The 21,197-nt window shown below is 39.8% G+C and overlaps 1 protein-coding gene across 3 annotated transcripts in view; it reads left to right on the top strand.

Moving 5' to 3' along the window:
• Positions 1-16,132: 16,132 nt before the first annotated feature.
• Positions 16,133-21,197, top strand: part of POMGNT2 (protein O-linked mannose N-acetylglucosaminyltransferase 2 (beta 1,4-)) — an 83,418-nt gene continuing 78,353 nt past the window's right edge. For 2 of the 3 annotated variants that reach the window (XM_034404017.3, XM_034404018.3), the window contains exon 1: positions 16,133-16,976. The gene's annotated coding sequence lies outside the window, so the exon portion shown is untranslated. The remainder of the gene's footprint in view (positions 16,977-21,197) is intronic. The other variant, XM_034404019.3, reaches the window with a different exon arrangement.

The following is a 21,197-nucleotide window of genomic DNA, read 5'->3' as shown; positions in this document are numbered from 1 at the left end:
ACACAACGTGTTCTTCCAAGGTGCGCGTATATATTAGAATGTCGTCTAAATAAACAAGAACTCCTCTATACAAATGTTCATGCAAAACTTCGTTGATAAGCTGCATGAACACCGCTGGAGCGCCTTGAAGTCCAAACGGCATAACTCTATATTGGTAGCTACCAAGAGGGCAGTTAAAAGTGGTCTTCCATTCATCGCCCTGTTTGATACGTACTCGGTAGTACGCTTCCCGTAAATCGAGTTTTGTAAATACCCGTTCTGTAGATAGCGCAGCTAACAAATCCTTCATAAGCGGAAGGGGGTATAGATGTTCTATACATACTCCATTCAAATCTCGGAAGTCAACACATAACCGAACCCCACCGTCCTTCTTCTCCCTGAAGAAGACTGGGGCAGCCATCCTAGATCTACTAGGGACGATGAAACCTCGAGCTAAATTTTTGTCGATATATTGTCGTAACTCGGATAATTCTTGTTGGGTCATGGAATACATCCGAGGTTTCGGTAACTTAGCCCCAGGCACCAACTCGATAGCTCAATCTGTAGTCCGATGGGGGGGGGGTAGTACTTCGCATTCCTCTTCACTAAACACGGCTGAAAGGTCTTGGTAAATAATAGGAAAGTCCGGTGTAAGCAACACCTCTGTGGAGGCACAGCTATTGTCCTGTCCCTCATTCGACTGTCCCACTGAAGAAGCAGGGGACGGGACAGCAGGTCCCAAAGGGATTCTAAGCTTACGATAACCTCCCTCCCACCAGATATGAGGTTGCCATTTATCTAACCATGTGAGACCCAGAATAACTGGCTCTATCATTTTTTCAACCACAATAAACTGGATGGACTCTTGATGTTCACCTATCACCAACAACACTTGTTCAGTTACGTGGTTAGCAGGGCCCCCCCCAATAACGACCCGTCCATCTGTTCGAACTTCACAGGAACTTTTAGCTTTTTTATCTGTAGGCCCAGAGCATCCACCACACTTCTCCGCACCAGACAACGGGTACATCCAGTGTCTATTAAAGCACCATACTGAAAACCCGTTGTGCTTCGGGGATTCCTCAGCACCACAGGTATGACAAAAGGGAACACAGTTTTGCTCACCATAGGGTCCTCCGGCTCGTCGTCATCACTGTCCCCTGACACCACCGGGAATCTCCCCGCCACAGTGGTTGGTGTAATATCATGAACCTGATGATCTACGACGGACTTTGGTCCTTGAAGTGCTTGGGTACGTTCTTGTGGCTGCCGTGGTTGGCCTCTGGTTGCTACCCCCGTAGCCAGCTTTTGGGTTTGTACTCGTACCAGAGGTACAGGGCATTCAGCCGCTCTGTGTCCTATCTGATTGCAGCGAAAACAACGAAACGCCGGTCGCTGAGACCTTTCAGGTAGGACGCTGCTGGGCGGAGGTACTTGAACCCGCGTGGTTGGCAGCTTTTCTGAGGCCCTCTCCATGGGAACCCATCTCTGTCCCACATTAACTTCCGACCGAGGCCTAAACTCCCGGAGTGTAATGTCCAGTTCAATAGCGGCTTTAAACCAAACAGCCAGGCACGGAGCCAGGCCTCGGTATGCACAGGCTTGACGTAACTCACAATCCAGCCCCATCCGAAATTGCTGGACTAGCATCCGTTTGGGCCAGTCCCTTAAGCTACTAGCAATTTTCCGGAAATCACGTACATAGTCCTTTGCAGGAACACCCCGCTGTATGAGGGCTACAAGATCTCCTTCCGCAATTTGTACACTGGAGTCATCCTCAAAAGCAGACCGGAGAGCTTCCAAGAACCTACCCACGTCCACTAGTTCTCTAGCATGGTTGCGATGTAATCCCGCCACCCAGTCTGCTGCATCACCGGTTAACACAGCTGTAATGGCTACCACCATGGCCCATTGTGATGGATACCAGCGACCATACTGGTCTAGATGACTAACCACCTGGCTTAAGAACAACGCCACACGGTCTGGGCTCCCGTCAAAGGTGGCTTGCAGTGCAGGAGGGCCCCAGATTGGAGGTGGTGCCCACATCCCAGGAACCGGGATCCATGCTGGGGGTGGTACAGGCGGTCTGTTCTCCCCATCTCTCCTCAGATCTCCAACGGGCCTCCGTTCCCCCACAGGACGTTGTGCCCACCTTCCAGCTCCTACCTCTCTTCTGGTCGATGGCTGTTCGGAGCCCCTGGTGCTATCCTCCCTCTTAGGCAGGTGGTAGTCCCGGTCTTCGAATTGGCCCTTTCCTTTTCCTGTTTCCTGTTCCTTCGGAATTTGGGGCTAGCGATGCAAAACCGAGCCTCTGGCCTGGAAAGGCCCTCATCCTGCCAAGACTTGCCTTGTAACGGTTCCGCCCCAGCAGCCCAGGGTTGCCAAGACGGGGCGTCCCGGAAACTCCCTTCTCCAAACCGATCTCTTGAGGCATCCATAGCACTGGATTCAGGCCCTGTATTATCATAGCCCCAATCCGCCTCTTCATCGTCTGTCCAATGTCTCTCCCGCCAACCTCTAAATGACGGACCCAATGGGGGGGGTAGATGGCCATTGGGGCCCGGTATGAGTAGAACTAGGCCACCAGCCCCCACTGGAAACCTGTCCCGAAGGGTCTAGCCCTTGACTCTGCGCACCAGCCGTCTCCACACAGTCCTCCTCACGTGGCTGGCGCAGCTTGGGTTTGACTACCGGTTGATGAGGGGTTGCAGTTTGTAGCTTCTCCTCTTCCACAACCACCTCCTCCACGTCAGCCTCTAGAGGGACCTCCAACTCCGAATCACCCAGCGCCATCCCTTCTGCCATCACCGACAGCCTTTCTCGCCAGATTGCAGCTAGGGAACGTAGGCAGTTGAAATTGGTGAGTGGGGAGCGCTAACTTTCTCTCGGCCAGTCCACCCATCTGCACTGGAAACAAGCCAACACCAGAACGGAATAAAGCAGTTGCAATCCTTTAATTAGGTTCAGCACAGCAAACACAGGCAGGAGAAAGGCACAAGCCGGAAACAAGGTTTAAAGTTAGCGCTACACGCAATCGCAGTGTAGCGCCTTTTATATACACAGCAATAAATCAAGTGGCAATTAAACAGTTAACATCACCCCTCCTTCCCCTAGCTGGCCTGAAGGAGGAGCACAATAAATCAATTAACAATCAAACAGTCATCAACATCATCCCTCCTTCCTCAAGCTGGCCTGTAGGAGGAGCGCGCCTCTGTTACAGCACAAGGCAGCGTCATCTGCAAACACCATGCCCCCCCCATCTCCGATGAAAGAGTTTGCTTCGTTTTGTGTGCGGGTGGTAAAGACTTCTCAAACAGCTGATGACACGCCCCCGGAGAGTCCAACAGCTTGCCCCCTCCTCCTCGTCCTCCCCAGTGATGGCGAGACCCAACCGAGGCTTGACATCTATATTGTAGCCAAAATTTTTCGCCCATCTAATCATGGTATCCTTAACTACTTCTTCTATTTTATACTTTAGTAGATATTGGTATATATTACTAATTAATTTTATTTCTGTTCCATGTATGATTTTATCCAGTTCTTGCGCATCTCATATATCTTTTTATCTCTTCAAATTTAGATTGAACTTGTGCAAATGTCTACCAGTCAATCACCCTACCAATATCTTGTTCCAATTCTTTTTTCGTTTTCAACTCTCCCTGATCATTTACCAATTCCTTATTTCTAATTATCTTATTTTTCTCCAATAAATTTGGGTATATCAATGCTTCTGTTGGTGATAACCACATTGGAATTCTTGTGTAATGTTTTTGTTTTGTTTTTTTTCCAAATCTGTAGCAATGCATTCCTGATCAAGTCTGTTTGAAAGTATTTATGTGATTTATATTTCTCATCCCACAGGAATGCATGCCACCCTGCTTGCAAATTGTGGCCTTTTATTGTTAACACTCTGTTATTTTTCAGCTCCATCCAATCCTTTAACCACACTAAACTCACCGCTTGATGATAGATTTCCCATTCTGGTAGCGCCAGTTCCCCTCTATACTTTGTGTCTTGTAAAAGTTTTAATTTAATCCTAGGCTTTTTTCCTTGCCATATAAATTTAAAAATTAATTTATTTAGTTCTTGAAAAAATGCTTTCCCTAGTTTTAATGGTATCACTTGGAACACAAATAAAATTCTTGGCAATATATTCATTTTCACTGTTGCAGTCCTCCTTATAAATTAAATTTGTAATTTTTCCCAATTTCCTAAGTCCTTTTTTATTTGATGTATCGATTTGTCGTAGTTATCCTCCTTAATTGACGAACATTTTGCTGTAAGCCAAATTCCCAGATATTTTATTTTCTTAGTTGTCTTCATTTTTATTTTGTCCTCCAATTCTTTTTCTTGACCTTTTGTAAGATTTTTTGTTATTAATTTAGATTTATCCTTATTGATTTTAAGTCCCACTACTTCACCGAATTCATCTATCTTTTGTATCAATTTAGCACCCATTTCTAATGGATCTTCCAAATAAATACCATGTCATCAGCAAATGCTTGAATCTTATATTCTTCCTTCCTATTAAGCCCCTTATTTCCTGATCTTCCCTAATTTTCGTTAGCAGTGTTTCAAGTGATAAAATAAATAGAAGTGGAGAAAGAGGACACCCTTGCCTAACTCCTTTTGTTATATCATTTTTTTCTGTCAAACCCTCATTTATAACTACCCTGGCTGTTTGTTTGGAATATATTTTTCCCACCATTTTTTCAAATCTTTCCGCCAATTCAATATAATTTAATTGTGCTGTAATGAAATTCCAATTCAAATTATCAAAAGCCTTTTGGGCATCAAGGAAAACCAGTGCAGTTTGCTTTTCCAGATGGCTTTCATAATATTCAAGAACATTCATTATTATCCTCATATTATTTTTAATTTGTCATCCCGTCAAAAAACCATTTTGGTCCGAATGTATATAGTTATTCAAAAACATTTTTAATCTCTCCACTATTATTGTTGCAAATGTTTTGCAATCTGCTCAGCAAAAAAATTGGCCTATAGTTTTGGATCTGTTGTATATCAGTGCCTTCTTTGGGTATAAAGGTAATAATTTTCTATATCCTTTCTGTATATGAACCTCTTGGAGACATATCACTTCAGCTTCCAATTTCTTTAATTTATTAAATATTACCATCCATCAATGGATATTTAGTCCACTAATATTTACTGAGAAAAGTTTAATTGCTTCTCCCATCTTCTACTTGATCTGTCTTTTTGTGTTTCTGGTCTCTCTTACTACCCTTCCTTTTGCTCCTTTTCTTTCTGTCCTTTCTTTCTCTTGTTTCTTTTATACTTCTTTCTCTGAGTCTACTTCTTCCGAGTTCTCTTCCTCCTGACTTCTAGTCTCTAGTTCTTCCTTGCTCCCTTGGTCATCCCTCTTCACAAAATGGTGTTCATAAAATTCTTTTGCTTTCTCCAGTGTATCAATCCTATACTTTTTTTCCTGCCATGTCACAAGTAGACCCTCAGGTATCAGCCATCGATACAATACTTTATATTTGATTAATTGAGTTGTTAAGAATTGATAATGGCATCTTTGATCTCTTATTCGTCTTGATACTTGTTTCAATACTATGATTTCTTTGCCTCTATACGTTAATGTTTCCTCTCTTGTCCTTTTATATACTTCGTCTCTTAGTGACCGTTTCGTAATTTAAATGTGTATCTCCCTTGCCAACCTATGCCTTCATGAGTAATTTGTATATATTCGATAGCATTCATCAATGTCTCATCTTATTTCCCATTTATCTTTTCCTAATATCTCTATCACAATTTCTACCATTTTCTCTCCTAAATTCTCTTCTTTCTCTTCACAATTTGAAATCTAAGGAAATAAGAGGCTTTCTCCATTTCCAAAAATGCAATCGATTCGACAAGTTCTCTATTTGTTTGTATCGATTTCTGTTCCCATATTTCCATTTGGTTATCAATCTGGTCAATTTTTGTTTCCACTTTTTGAATTCTTTGTTCATTTTCTACCATTGTTTGTTGTATTTTCCCTATCTTATTATTCATGTTTTTTATCTCATTTTTCATTTTCCCAATTTCGTCTTTAATTTCTTTAAGGTGTACTCTCATTTCCTTGTGGTTATCTGCTATAGCCTTCTGAATCTTCATCATTGTTTCCTGTATTAATTGTAGTGCTATCTGAATGCTTTGTGTACTCATTGTCTGTTCTGTTTTTTCTTTTTCTTTCCCTAACATAGTCACTATTGATCTTTGACTTGTGGGAGAATCTGTTGGTGTAATGTTTATAGCTGCTTTTTTTGCCTGTTCTGGTTACTGTCGCTGTGCTTGTCATTTTTATTACCTGTACAATATCTTTCCAAATTGACATATATCTATATACCGATATTAGGATTTAAATTCAAGCTAAGATTTATTTTTGCTATACTTTAACAGCAATATTTCCCTATTTTCTCTCTCGCCCTTATATACTCTATTTTATAATATTCTTATCACTTTTATAGCTCTAACCGCAGTACTTATAACGATACAGTTTTCTAAATTTCTATTGTCACTCTTATTTAACTAAGTATATTCTTTTACAATACAGTAATATTATTCTCTAATCAATTCACTTATTCCGTTATATCTCTATACCTTAATTCATTTCATTGAAACCATTTCATTTCCATCAGTATCTATAATCACTTTCCTTCTTATCACTTGTTGTCCATTCATGCCCTTCTGTTGCAATCTTACATCAGCCTTCTTTCCAGATTTTCCTTGCCTTCAATATTATTATTATTATTATTATTATTATTATTATTATTATTATTATTATTATTATTTAATCTTTAGTGAGATTCACAGCCTTTGAGGCTGGTTAATAGCTTAGCAGCTTGAGTCCTAACCAAGGACTTAGGAACTGTTAAGGTATCGTCGGAGGATGTAAGCTGTTCCGAGTAAGGTGGTTTTTTGTAGAGTCAAAATGTTCAAGTCCGGCAAATTTAGAATTTCTAAACAGCGGGGTAGCCCTTTGGGTATTGCCTCCAAGGGCTCCAATTACAATCGGGACAACACACGATTTCTTTTTTCACAGTGACTCAACTTCAATTTGCAAGTCCTGGTACTTTGTGATTTTTTCTTGCTGCTTATCTTCAATCTGTGCATCACCAGGTATTGCAATGTCAATGAACCATACTTTTTTCTTTTCAACTATTGTTATGTCAGGTGTGTTGTGGACCAAGTGCCTGTCAGTCTGAATCCTAAAGTCCCACAAGATCTTGAGTTTCTCATTCTCTAAAACTTTCTCAACCTGATGTTCCCAGTGGTTTTTGCTGTACTCAAATCCAAACTTCTGGCACAATTTCCAGTGAATGATCTTAGCAACGCGGTCATGGCGTTGTAGGTAGTCAATTTGTGAAATTTTGCTGCACCCACTGATCAGGTGGTCGACTGTCTCATCTTTCTCATTGCAGAGGTGGCATTTGCTGTTGGTGGTAACATGTTGAATTTTTGCCTTCATGCAGTTTGTGGCTAGAGCTTGTTCTTGAGCTGCCAAAATAAAGCTTTCTGTTTCTTTTTTCAGTACTCCTGATCTTAACCAGTTCCAAGTTAGTTTCTGGATTATTATTATTATTATTATTATTATTATTATTATTTATTATTATTATTTCGATTTATATGCCACCCTTCTCCAGAGACTCAGGGCGGCTTACAATGCTTACAATATATCCACCATTCCACCAGATGGCACCTCTTCTTGTCTTCTTTCCAATATAGTCAATGTCTCCAAAATATTCAATAAACACTGTCCCCTTTTTTATGTCGATAATTTTTACTTGTAGTTATCTTTTCCTTTCTCACAGTTCAGTCTCATTCATTAACACTATGTTTTCCACTATCCATTTGTCCTTACAGATTTTTATAATCCTTCATGTCAGTTTTTCAAAGTCCTTCGATCACCATTTTTCACACAATCATTCCATCCCCATTGGTATCGTTCGTCTCCTCTCCCATTCACAATCTCTTTGATCTATTCTTAATCTTTTCTATTTTATCAACACTTCTATTTGGACTGTCCCCTTCTTCACGGTTTTCTTAGTCCAATCTGTTTCTCAATTCTTGGTTTTGGTCTCTTCTGATCACCGCCTTCTTGACACTTTGTGTCTTTCCTCTTATTCGCCTCACTACTTTCACACCATCTCTCACCAATACACTCCTCATCTCTTTCTGGGGTACCTCACATTTCCGGAACGAATCTGTCAGTGTTAATTTTCTGCTTCCCACTCTCGCGGTTGTCAGTGCTCCAGGCCGGTCTTTTTTTTTTATTTATTTAAAAAGTTTTACAAATACATTTTCCCCCCAGTTTCCCCCCCCACCAAACTCTCCCTAGCCCTCCCCTCCCCCCATGACTTCCTCAAGATGAAATCCAAATCAAAATCACATTTTATAATACTATAACCCCTAACTATTCCACCCCGTGTACTATTCATTTCTTCGTAAATAACTATTCTATCCCTATATAATACATTCAGCTAAAAGCTATCTGATATTTCCTAGTTTGATATTTATTCTGTACATAATCTATCCACTTCTTCCACTCCCATGCATAAGTCTCTTGAGTCTGATCTTTTAGATATGCTGATATCTTCGCCATCTCTGCAAAACTGGCCATCTTCAAAGTCCATTCTTGAATTGTAGGCATAACATCCCTTTTCCAATATTGACCAATCAGTAACCTAGCTGCTGTCACCATATACAATATCAGTTTTGTTTCACCCATGTAAAGCCCTTAACTATACCCAATAAAAACAATTGAGGAGAAAATTGAATTTTTTTCTTCAAAACATTTTGCATAACCCACCAAATTTTTATCCAAAAAGCCTTCACTTTCTTGCAAGTCCACCAAATATGATAATATGTAGCATCTAAACAATCACATCTCCAACATTTTGGTTGGACATTAGGATACATGCACGACAGTTTCTTAGGATCTAAATGCCACCTATAAAACATTTTATAAAAATTTTCCCTCAAATTCTGCGACTGTGTAAATTTAACATTCTGGACCCATATTTTTTCCCATGTTTCCAACATCACTGGTTCTGCAAAATTTTGCACCCACTTAATCATGCAATCTTTAACCAATTCATTTTCCGAATCTCTTTCTAACAAAACATTATAAACCCTCTTAATATGCATTGGGCCTTTCTCTTTTATATGTCTAACCAATTCTTCTTCATGCATCATTATACCAGTTTTTTTATCTTCTTTCCATCTCAGTTGAAGTTGATTATACTGTAACCAAGTTAAATTAATCCCTTATTCCAACAGTATTTCTAATGTCTTTAGTTGCCATCTGCCCCCATCCATAAAAAGAACTTCTTTGTATAACCCCCCCCGAGTGACATTATATTTGTATTCCACATAATATGACCAAGATCCAGCCATAACGGTATGTTGTAATCCCATTTGAATCTGTGTTTCTTCTAGACTCTCATCAAAGAGTTCCTAAGTATGTGGATTTTGAATACTTTATCCACTTTGTTCTCATAGAATAAATATGCATGCCAACCAAATTCAAGATCATGGCTTTCTATATTCAATATTCCAGTCTTTATCCTTCCAAACCAATCACTTGCTTGCGTCAAGGCTGCTGCTTCATAATACAATTGTAGATTTGGAAGTTTGAGGCCACCCCTTTCTGGAACATCTTGCATAATTTTCAATTTAACTCTCGGCTTTTTCTCATTCCAGACAAACTTATTCACTCCTCTTTGCCATTCTGTCAGTTGTTTGTCACTTTTAAGCACCGGAATCATTTGAAACAAAAAAAGAAATCTAGGTAGAACGTTTATCTTAACTGCTGCTATTCTTCCAAGTAAAGACAGCTGCAGTTTTTTCCAAGTTTCCATATCCTTTTGTACCTCTCGCCACAACACCTCATAATTATTTTGGAACAATTTTATATTTGAATCTGCAACTTGAACTCCTAGATATTTAACCTTTGATACTATTTCAAAGCCTGCCTTACTTTCAAGTTCCTGTTTTCGATCTTGTGTCATATTTTTAACTATCATCTTAGTTTTTTTCTGATTCAGTCTAAATCCTGATACCATACCATATTCTTCTATAATGTCTTTCATCTGGATTATTGATTCCATCGGCTGTGTTAGGGTAACAACCAGATCATCTGCAAATGCCCTTGTTCTATTATCCTCTTGCTTTATCACTATTCCCTTCAAAGTACTCGATTCCCGTATTGTATTCAACAAGACTTCTAATGTTAAAATAAACAACAATGGGGATAGCGGACAACCTTGTCTTGTTCCTTTTTCAATACTAAAATTCATAGTTAAACTTCCATTAATAATAATTTGTGCCGTTTGTTCTTGATAAATTGCTGAAACCGCCTGTATAAACTGATCCCCAAAGTCTATTTTTCTTAAAGTCTTTAATAGAAAGTTCCAATCCACTCTATCAAAGGCCTTCTCCGCATCCAAAAACACCAGCACTGCAGAGATCTGTTTATTCTTCTCAAGATATTCCAATAAGTCTATTATTTGCCTTGCATTATCCTTCATGTATCTGCCTTCTATAAATCCTGCTTGATCATGATGAATCACCTCTTGAATAACTGGCATTAATCTGTTGGCTAATACTTTTGCAAAAATTTTGTAGTCATTATTCAGAAGAGATATTGGTCTAAAATTCTCAGGTTGTTTAGGACCTGCTTGCTCTTTCGGTATCAATGAGATATAAGCTGCTTTCCAGGAAGGAGGTATTTTACCCCCTTGTTGTATACTACAAAATAAATCTTTGAGATGTTCAATCATTTCTGCTTGTAAAGTTTTATAAGACACCGCAGTTAAATCATCTGTCCCTGGTGCTTTAGCTATTTTCAATTGTTTAATTGCGGCAGTAATCGCCTCCACTGTTATAGGTTGACTCATTCTTTCCTTTTGATCACTAGAAATTTTCATAACTCGTCTTTCTTCTAAATATTTGTCTATAAATCCAGTCTTTATATCATCTTTAGCATATAATTTGATATAATAATCTAAGAAAGCTTCTTTAATTAGTTTTTGTTGAAAAATTTCCTTCCCTCCACTCTCAATGCTGCCAATAACCCGTGTGCTCTGTCGCTTCCTCAATGTGTAAGCCAGCCATCTGCCCGGTTTATTAGCGTTGCAAAATGTATTATGTTTCGCAAATTGTAAATTAATTGCTGTTTGTTCTGCCATAAGCATATGAAATTGATCTTTCAAAAGTTTTATAGCTCCTCGTATTCTTTCATCTGTTGGAGTTTTTATAAGTAACTGTTCTTTTTTCTTTATCTCTGCTTCCATTTCAAATCTTTTCTTTTGTCGGTTTAATTTATGTTTAGAATTCATATAAATGAGTACCCCTCTCATATATGCCTTACTCGCATCCCACACAATTTCAATAGGGGTACTCTTATTCAAATTCATTTCAAAAAATTCTTTCATTTGCTTTTTGAGTTCATTTACATTCTTTTCATATCTAAACAAGTTTTCATTTACTCTCCATGATCTTCTCTCAATCTTTCCCATTTCAATTTCTATCCATACCGGGCTATGGTCAGTTAAAGTCCTTGGAAAAATCTTTGGTTTTTTTGTTTTTACAAGTAAATCAGATGATAATAAAATAAAATCAATCCTAGAGAAGGATCTGTGCCTGTCTGAAAAGAAAGTAAAATTCAAATCTTTTGGATTATGTATTCTCCAAATATCTTTTAGTTCCAAATCTTCTTTCATATCAAAAAAAGTCTGTGGTAGTCTAATCCTTGACTTTGCCAAACTCTTTTTATCTATTTTGGGATCAATTACTCCATTCCAATCTCCCATAATTAAAATAGATCTGTAATCCCATTGCAATATTTTAGAATACAATGTTTTATAAAAATTTTGTTGTTGTTGATTAGGAGCATAAATTCCAATCACCAAAATTGGACCATTTTCTGTATAAAGTTCAATTGCTATAAACCTCCCACAGTCATCTGCTTCTATAATTTTAGCTGACAATCTTTTATTTATATAAATCACTACGCTGTTCTTTTTTTCCAAATTCGAAGCTATAAATTGTGTTCCTAACCTAGAGTTTATTAAGTATTTTTGATCTTGTATTCGAATGTGAGTTTCTTGTAAGCAAATAATATCATTGTTAAATTGTCTCAAATAATTAAATAATTTCTTCCTTTTCTGTGGTGAGTTTAATCCGTTCACATTCCAAGATAAAAACTTAATTGTCATTTGGACCCTCTTGAAGCGATAAGAACATTTGCTGAAGGCTTTCTCCCAAGAAGAGCCTTGGTAGTACAGGGGTTTAAGGCACCCTGTTATTAAGCTGGTTATTAAGACCAGCTGCCTGCAATTACTGCAGGGTTTGAATCTCGCCAAGGCTCAAGGTTGACTCAGCCTTCCATCCTTTCTAAGGTAGGTGAAATGAGGACCCAGTTTGTGGGGGCAATAAGCTGACTTTGTATAAAATATACAAAAGGATGAAGGCTATTGCTGAGCACATTGTAAGCCGCCCTGAGTCTTCAGAGAAGGGCGGCATATAAATAATAATAATAATAATAATAATAATAATAATAATAATAATAAATAAATAAATAATTTGATAGTCTTCGGCTTGCTCCTCCCATGGCTTCACATGCTTGTATATTACCCTTAGCTCCCTTCTTGTCTTGCTGTGGCTTGGACCTTTCCTGTTGTTGTTTTTCTTTAATTTGCCTATAAACTGCTCGAGTTATACGCTCATCTTTAGCTTCACACATCCGAGCTAGCTCCAAAGCCACTTCTCTTGTATTTTTAGGTGATTCAATTACAGTTTCCAGAGGGAGATCTAACAGAGGCTCATCCAGAAATCCCCCTGTAGCTCCCTACATTTCCATTGCCTCCCGCTCCATCTGTTTACACTGCTCTTCAGTCTCTTGTTCAAACTGCTTCTCCTTATCACTCTCCTTTATCTCCAACACTGAAGATGTATGTGGGGATGTTGAACCTGTTTTAAAAACTGTAGAATAAAATTCTTCTGCTTTCTCAACAGTATTTAATCGATATCTTTCTCCTTGAAACCTCAATATTATGCCAGTTGGAGCATCCCACCTGAATGGAATTTGCTGTTTCTTTAGTTCAGACACTAAAAATCTAAAGTCCTCTCTGTCTTTTAACATCTTAGGCAACAGCTCTTTATAAACTCCAATTTCCCTTCCATCCACTTGCACAGTGGAGACAAAGGACCTTTGCAGAATATCATTTCTTATTCTTCTATCTGTAAAATATATCACCACATCTCTAGGCAATTGTCTTTGTTTAGCCACCCAAGAATTCACTCTGTAAACTTTATCCATCTTACAAAAAATCTCTTCAGGGCTAATCTTTAACATCACAGCTAAAGCATCAGCATAGATCCTTCTCAGGTCTTCTCTGGTATTCTCTTTTATACCTCTAAGTCTTATAGCAAATTCCATAGACCTGAATTGCATCATTGTCATCTCATTTTCAATCCTTTGCATTTTATTGTCAACATTAAAGATTTTATAGTCAGCCTCCTTCATTTTAACATCTACTTCTAGTCTAAATTCCTCCACTTTTTTATCAGTTTGCAGAACTGCATCTGACAGACCAGTCACCACTGTCATTAAGTTTTGTCACCTTATCATATTTTTCTTGAACCACCTCTTTGATTTCTTTAATCTCCTGCTTAATTTCCTGTTGAGATTTTTTAAACTTCTCATCCATGTTTTCATCTTGCCTCACCAAAGCCTGAGCAATAAATTCTTTTAAATTTTCAAGATCAATCTCCTTTTTCTGGCTCTGCTGGCTAGGAGGCTGTTGTTGCGGTTTATGTGTGGGGGATCCCCCCCCGCCGCCTTCGCTTCTTGCTTGGTCTGTTTTGAGGCCATTCTGCCACGTAATCTAACTTTTTCAAAGAAGGAAGTCTTTTTTCCTTTTCTTCCTCCACAAAGTCCTCTAAAAAATTCCCCCAGGTTTTATCAAATTAAAAATAAAATTAAGTCAGAATCAGGCTTACTTTAAAAGGATTTCCCTTTCTCTTCGCTTGTTGCAAGCAATGTTACTTTGTAGCGTATTGAAATGACTATACAAATCCACTTTCGCTTTCAGCTTTCCCTAGCGCTGAAGCCGGGCGCCATTTTCAAGAGACTTTCAAACTTTCACTTAAATTTAAACACAGGGCTAGCAGAAATACTTGCTGTTATGAAGTTCAAGTCCCAATTTCACCCTGTTCGTTTAAAAAATTCTCTTTGTTTTCGCTAGTAAGGTTGGTCACGCCGTCTGGTTCTACAAAGTGTAGAATTGTCCCCGAGGTCCGGAGCTTCGGCGAGCTGGATAGGGAGCCTCGCCTGTTTCCTCCCCAGAAGCAGAAGCAATCTGGGGGCTTCACAGGGGCTCTACCTGTTCTCGCCGGCTCTCCTCACGATTCCTTTGGAATTCGGAGTTTTCCAAGCCACTTGTCCTTTCTCGAAGTGGCTCTTTACAGGCGACGGGGCTGGCGGTCTGAAAAAAGACCATCTGGCGATGACGGAAACCAAACGGGAAGTCCCTCCAGGCCGGTCTTAAAGACCGGCTCTTTCTTCACTAAGTTTTAAGAGTGCCGCTCACATCCACTCAGGGGCTGGCATTCCACCTGAATCTCTGGAGCTTCCTCTTTAGTTTGCCGTTCCTTACATGATCGGTAATGCCCTAAAAGAGCTCTTAGTGTAGATATTCTGAGCTTCAAGAACGGAGCCTCGTCCCCTCAACTGCTCCATGCTGTTGTCACCGCCTACTGGAAGTTTTTAAGAAGAAATTGGACAACCATTTGTCTAAAATAGTATAGAGTTTCTGCCTGAGCAAGAGGTTAGACTAGAAGATCTCCAAGGTACCTTTCAACTCTGTTATTCTGCTAAGCTGTTTTGGGTCTCAAAATCCAATTTAGATTTTCCCCCTTAACTTTCTTTTCTCCCCACCCGTGTCTTCCTCCTTTGTCAGATGGATTCTCCATTTTAAATACAGATAGTGACGTCTGCGTTCAGCATAAATCTACAGCATACGATTGAATCACCCAAACTAGAAGCTGTGTAAAATTCACTCAAAAGCTATTTGGCAATTCTTCAGGCCATTTTTACTTTGCCAAAAGTCAGCAAGGGGAACTACTATCAGCACTTGCCTCACTGCTGCTCCTTCAGCTCCACATCCCCTCTGTCCTGTGAAGATGAAGCCCCTGTCTTTCACTGCTGCCTTGCCAGTTCCATCCTAGTTGGGAATTCTTGGAATGGTAGTCCCATCCTACCATTGTTTTATTCATAGTGACCCAAATGGGAACTGCTGTGGTAGCCTTGTCTGAACAGTGGGAGAGAAAACAGCAATTAAAATGAAAGAAAGTGCTTCTTATTAGGAGTCTAGGTGGTTATGTATATGTATCAAAATCAAACAAACTGTGGGAGATGCAATACTCAGCTATTAAAAAGTAAGTTTTCCCCAGCTAAGTGTCAAGTTATCAGGACCAAACACTTCAGCAGTTAAAGGCTGACATTAATTTACTGGAAAGATATTTAACTATCTTGTCACCATGGGAATATCTAAGTATGCATACAAACAGTAGCTAATATGAGGCAGCATTTGAAGGCTCTGTTGGTTGCTCTTATTCATTTATTGAGCAACGGGCCTGAATACTTTTTGATTTCCTGCTGAAAAATATTCCAAAAAAGCAACATTCAGAATCAATCCAACATCTTTTTGCTTGAGGAGGACGAGATTGTTAAATACTCATCAGTAAACAGAGTGAAGCCGAAGAAAGGAAGGCTTCACTCAGGTCCGCCATCCAGGCGGGAAGAATAGTTTGAATTGATTGGTCAATTCGTCTGGCAGCCCCTATAAAAGGGTACGCTGCCAGACAGGCTTTGCTGGAGTTTCCGGGTAGCAATAAAGAGCTAAAGTCACACTTGCGCCTCTGCCTCTTCACTCTACCCACCACACAACAAAGATGATCCTCCCACTTTCCAGCAGATTGGCTGTTTCATCTTACTTCAATTTCTGAGAAGGTACAATATGTCTCATGGGGTGGGGGGGCATTTAGTTTAGAAATATATATGGGACAACTTAAGTGAAACATTCACTTAAGAGAGTTTTTGTTTTAACTTAAAAACATTGAGGGAAAGATGAAATAGAAATAGCATATTTGGATTGACTATCCATAGGCACTTCAGGGAACCCCCTGGTTTTTAAGGCTTTCATATAAATACCACATGCCTGAGAGATCTATACATATTGCTGATAAGAATTGACTCAATTTTTAAAAATTATCTTGTTGGCTATTTGTTCAATTCTGCCTACCAAAAGTAAGTTTAGTGGAATATATATTTGGAATTTACTCCTAGATAAATAATTATAGCTCTATAGCCTGAACAAATTCTGCATGAGGATTTCCGATGTGCAAAAAAAAAAAAAAAAAAAAAGACACCAATGGGCAGAAAGAAAACTACAACACCCAGGATGCAACGTGGCAGCCATGCCGGGACCGAGCATGAGCATAGATGGGTCCTGCCTGGGAACAGCGCCGGCCGAAGAGAAATGGTGATAAACAAGAGAGCGATTTAAACTCTCTCTCTCTCTCTCTCTCTCTCTCTCTCTCTCTCTCTCTCGCGTAGGCAAAGGAGCAGCTGGAAGGAGGACCACTCTCTTCCAGTGATTGCGGACCACCGCCACTGCATCGACGCCGTGTGAGGCAAAGTTATGCGTCCCCAGTAGCGGGCGGAGAGCCTATTGCTGCAACAACAGGGCGAGAACTACTGCAGTGTCCTAGGAAGCGCTGCAGGAGGTGAGCAGCTGGCTGGTCTGTAGAGGGCCAGTTCTTTTTGGGACGGGGACAGCAGCGGTGGTGAGAGAAAGAAGGGATTGCAAGACAAGCGGCACTTTTTCCGACAGCAGAGCACGCTCTGAGACTCATATTCAGATGTGCAAAGAAAGACAGCTTTTTTACTCCGCTCTTATTATTTTGATGGCATTCAAAATCAGAGGGTGAGTGAAAAGACTTGCCTTCATTGCGAGTCTTTTAATTCTTCTTGGCCTTATGTTCGTAGGGGGACTACCCTTCGGGATGAGTGGGATGGGATGAGAGAGTGCTTTCACGAAGTCTCCCAGTTAACTAATATCCTTACATGGAGATTCGGGATACTATAAATTTGGGGGAGAGGGGGTTGAAATTGATGCGTGATAATATTTTGAATTTTCTTTATAAGCACAGCTTGGGGTAGGGTTGAGTTTAATCACAATCCCCCAGCATATTCTTACCATCTTTGGAAAATGTCAGCATTCAAAGCAAAGCTTTTGAAAAGAGAAAGAAATCGCGGGATAGTTCCCTGAGGTTTCCTTGCTTCACTAAATCCAAAACATATCCACCAAGCACATTCAGAAATTAGTAACCAACTCTTTCTTGAGTGTATCACTCTATCCTTTCCCCAGGCGTTTTCAGATGTGTTGAATTGCAGCTTGTGTGCTTCCTAGTTATGGGTGGGCAATGGAAGTTGCCCAACACCTTTGGATAACATCAGATTGAAAAGAAATTATCTGCAGTCAGTGTTCAGGTTCTGTAGTGCAGTGTTTTAAATATTAGATGTGATTTAAATTTTTACTATATTTGGATCCCATTGTATATTCACATAGATTCACAGTTGAGATTACCATATTAGATATCTTCAGAAACTATTTATAATATTTATTAATTCAGTATATCTGGAAAATTGGTTCTACAAATGAACCTTAACACTGTTACACATTCGGTCATATACTGTGTTGTTGGATAAGATTTGGAAAAGATTCAAACATGAGTAGTGTGTGTATGTGTGAGATAACCAAATAAGAAATGCAGTGTAGTGAAAATGTATTAATAATTACCACATTAAAAACATGTGCTATGGTTGCACATTTTAAGCAGTGCAGAAGTATCAGAGATATTACTTAGTTACCGGTGCTGATATATTTGGCAGTATATCCTACTGAAAGTAGATTTCAAAGTTAATAGTTCTACATTGTTGACTGAGGCAAAACAAACTTAACTGCTATTCCCAGGAAGCAGAATTCCCAGTTTAGAACTCAGTTCAGTAGAAAATAGCAAGTCTTAACCAAACTGTGATTTCTTAATTTTTGATTTACTTCAGTGCAGTAATAGAAGAGGTAGGGAAAGTCCAACATTCTTGTGTCCTTTTAAGAGAAAAAAAATATGTATATTCCTCACATGTATATCTATCAGAATATGTCCTATTAACTGGTATTCATTTGATTTTGTAACATATACACTATTGAATTCCACAGCCTACTTCAGGCCAGGGCAAATAATAGAAATTATAAGGTTAAAAAATATGGAGTTTTTCCCCCCATTGTTGAGGGAAGCCACAAGTTGGATTTCTGGTTTGAAACTCTTAGGGATTTCTATTAAGATAAAACTAAGGTTTCCCCTGCCAATTATGTTTGATTCTACAGGGCAGTGCTCATCTCCAGTTCACAGCCAAAGAGCCAGCATTGTCTGAGGACACTTCTGTGGTCATATGGCCAGCATAATTATCACTGAAGGCACATGGAATGCTGTTACCTTCCCACCAAAATAGTATCTATTTGTTTACTTGCATTTTCATGCTTTCAAACTGCTAGGTTGGCAGGAATTGGGGCAAGAAACAGAAGCTCCCTCTGTCACGTGGTACTTAGATCTCGAACTGCCAGACAAGCCCAGTGTCCTCCTTTGTTTGAATTAGCAATCTAAAAAATACTAAATATTAAATTGTAAGGTAGTGGGCTAACTCCAGTGATAATTTATTCCATGAAATATGTGTGCATCTATGTCATTGTTTGATTTAGCAGTAATATTTCAGCACAGTACAGTGTCTCAAACCCTGAAAGTGTTGCCCTTATGCCTCTCATGGGCCTCTTTGTGCCTAGGCATCCTTCTTTAGATATTTAGCTCAGAAAAATCTTCCCAATACAAATGGGCTGCTTTAAAATAATATTAACATCACCTGTGCTTGCCTAAACAACATAATTGCTTTTATTGATCTCCTTTCCAACAGCAAGTCAGGAAACCAGCAACAATAAAGGGAACAAACTGCTGAAATATATTTTTAAAAATTAATAATGTCTCTCTGAAGTATTGAAATAAAAGCAAAGCTGTATTTATTATTCTATGTTGCTTGTAGCCCTTTGGGAGGGATGTACTCCATGATAGAGTGCCTGCTTTATATGCAAAAGTTGAGTCCCCAGCATCTCTGGGTATTTATTTATTCATTAGTTTTAATCTGCCTTTCTTCTCAGAGCTCCAACATATATCTGCAGCCCTTCTCCAATGTTAAATTTACAACAACTCTGCAAGGTGGATTGGCCTGAGTGACACTGAGGAGATATTCCATTGTATTAAAGGCTGAAGAAATGTATTTAAGGATGGCCCATGTTAAAAATCCTTTGGGGGTTGGGGGAAGAAATATTGTCTTATGCTTTGGTAAATGCTGAACGTATTTAGAAGCAACTGCAGTATTGCAGTTAGGATAATATGAAAGAACAAAATTCATTCTCCTGGAGCCTTTCAAACAAATGCCCTTGGTCTTCAATGCCTTTTATGCTTTAATAGGAAAGACAGATATCTCAATAAATATTGCTTATATAAGTCAAATCTATAATCGAAAATTGTTAAGTAGGAGAAAGATCTGGTAAACAAAGATGCAATCTCATATTAAGATCTAGAATTGAGTCTTCTTCAGAGTTTCCTGAAACTATTTTTCACATCATAGCTTATGCTTTCTATACTTATGTGTTGTATAGTTTCTGATAAAAGTGGTTCCATAAAAAGTTAACCACTGGGAGCCAGTGCGAGCTGCACTGGCTCCCAGTGGTCTTCCGGATGCGCTTCAAGGTGTTGGTTATCACCTTTAAAGCGCTCCATGGCATCGGGCCTAGCTATCTTTGAGACCGCCTGCTGCTACCGACGACCTCCCATCGTCCCGTGCGCTCCCACAGAGAGGGCCTCCTCAGGGTGCCATCAGCCAATCAATGTAGGCTGGTGACCCCCAGGGGGAGGGCCTTCTCTGTGGGGGCACCTACCCTCTGGAATCAGTTGCCCCCAGAGATAAGGAGAATCCAAGACCTTAGTGCCTTCCGCCATGCCCTTAAAACCCACTTTTTCCAGCAAGCCGGGCTGGCTTAAGAAGAAATTTTAAATGTTTTAATTGGTTTGCATTTTTAATTTTGGGCCAAATTTATATATATTTTAATTGTTCTTTAATATTTGTATTTCATGTTTTTTAATTCTGGCTGTACACAGCCCTGAGTCCTCAGGGAGAAGGGCGGTGTATAAAGTTAAAATAAAAATAAATAAATAAATAAAACTTTATCTTATTATACTCCGTCTATGTATTTTCTAACATAGTGTTAGAAGTTTCCATAAACTGATGTCTTCCAGACATGTATGGTCCAACTTTTCCAGAATGTTTGTTCCAATGTAGACTTGGCTGCAGCTTCTAAAAACTGTGTTCCTAGTGCTTCTAGAGCCATGGTGGCGAACCTATGGCATGCATGCCAGAGATGGCACACAGAGCCCTCTCTGTGGGCACATGCACCGTTGCCCCAGCCCAGCTCCATTGCATTTTTCTGTTGTATTTCTTGCCATTGTTTGCAGGGAAACAAAAGTTTGTGGGGCAAAAAAAATAAAAATCAATCAATTCCAACTTCTCGCAAAAAAAAAAAAATGTCGTGAAGTTGGAATTGATTGAGTGAACTTTTCCACTTGTGCACTTCACAATGGGGGAGATGGGGTCGCCTCCTCCTGAAGCCCATTATAATGTGGAGCCACAATCCGACCCTGTGTCGTCTTGGCTCGTTCTGGCCTCCTGGATGTTAGTTGCTTTTCCTGCAGAGCTGCCTATGTTGGGATGCTCCACCGGCCAGCTGAGCTTCGGTGTGCTGCTCCTGGGCTCATTGGTCTATGGATGTCAGATTCCCACCACCCAGCACCAGTTCAGGGGTTCCTTCCCTCCCCAGGGGGGGAGGAAGAGGGGGGGGAAAGGGAGGGAGGGAAAGAGAGAGGGAGGGAGGGAAAGAGGGAAAGGGGGAGAAGGGGAAAGAGAGGGTGGAAAGAGAGAGCGAGACAGAGGGGGGAAAGAGAGAAATAGAGAGACAGAGGGGGAAAGAGCGAAATAGAGGCAGAGAGGGAGGGGGAAGAGAGAGAGGGAGGGGAGAAAGATGGAGGGAAAGAGGGAA

Source organism: Pantherophis guttatus, chromosome 4 (assembly GCF_059756535.1).
Source record: "Pantherophis guttatus breed Tessera chromosome 4, ASM5975653v1, whole genome shotgun sequence".
NCBI classification, from domain to species: domain Eukaryota; kingdom Metazoa; phylum Chordata; class Lepidosauria; order Squamata; family Colubridae; genus Pantherophis; species Pantherophis guttatus.
Note: the sequence above shows the minus strand (reverse complement) of the source record. Positions and strands in the feature narration are given on the sequence as shown.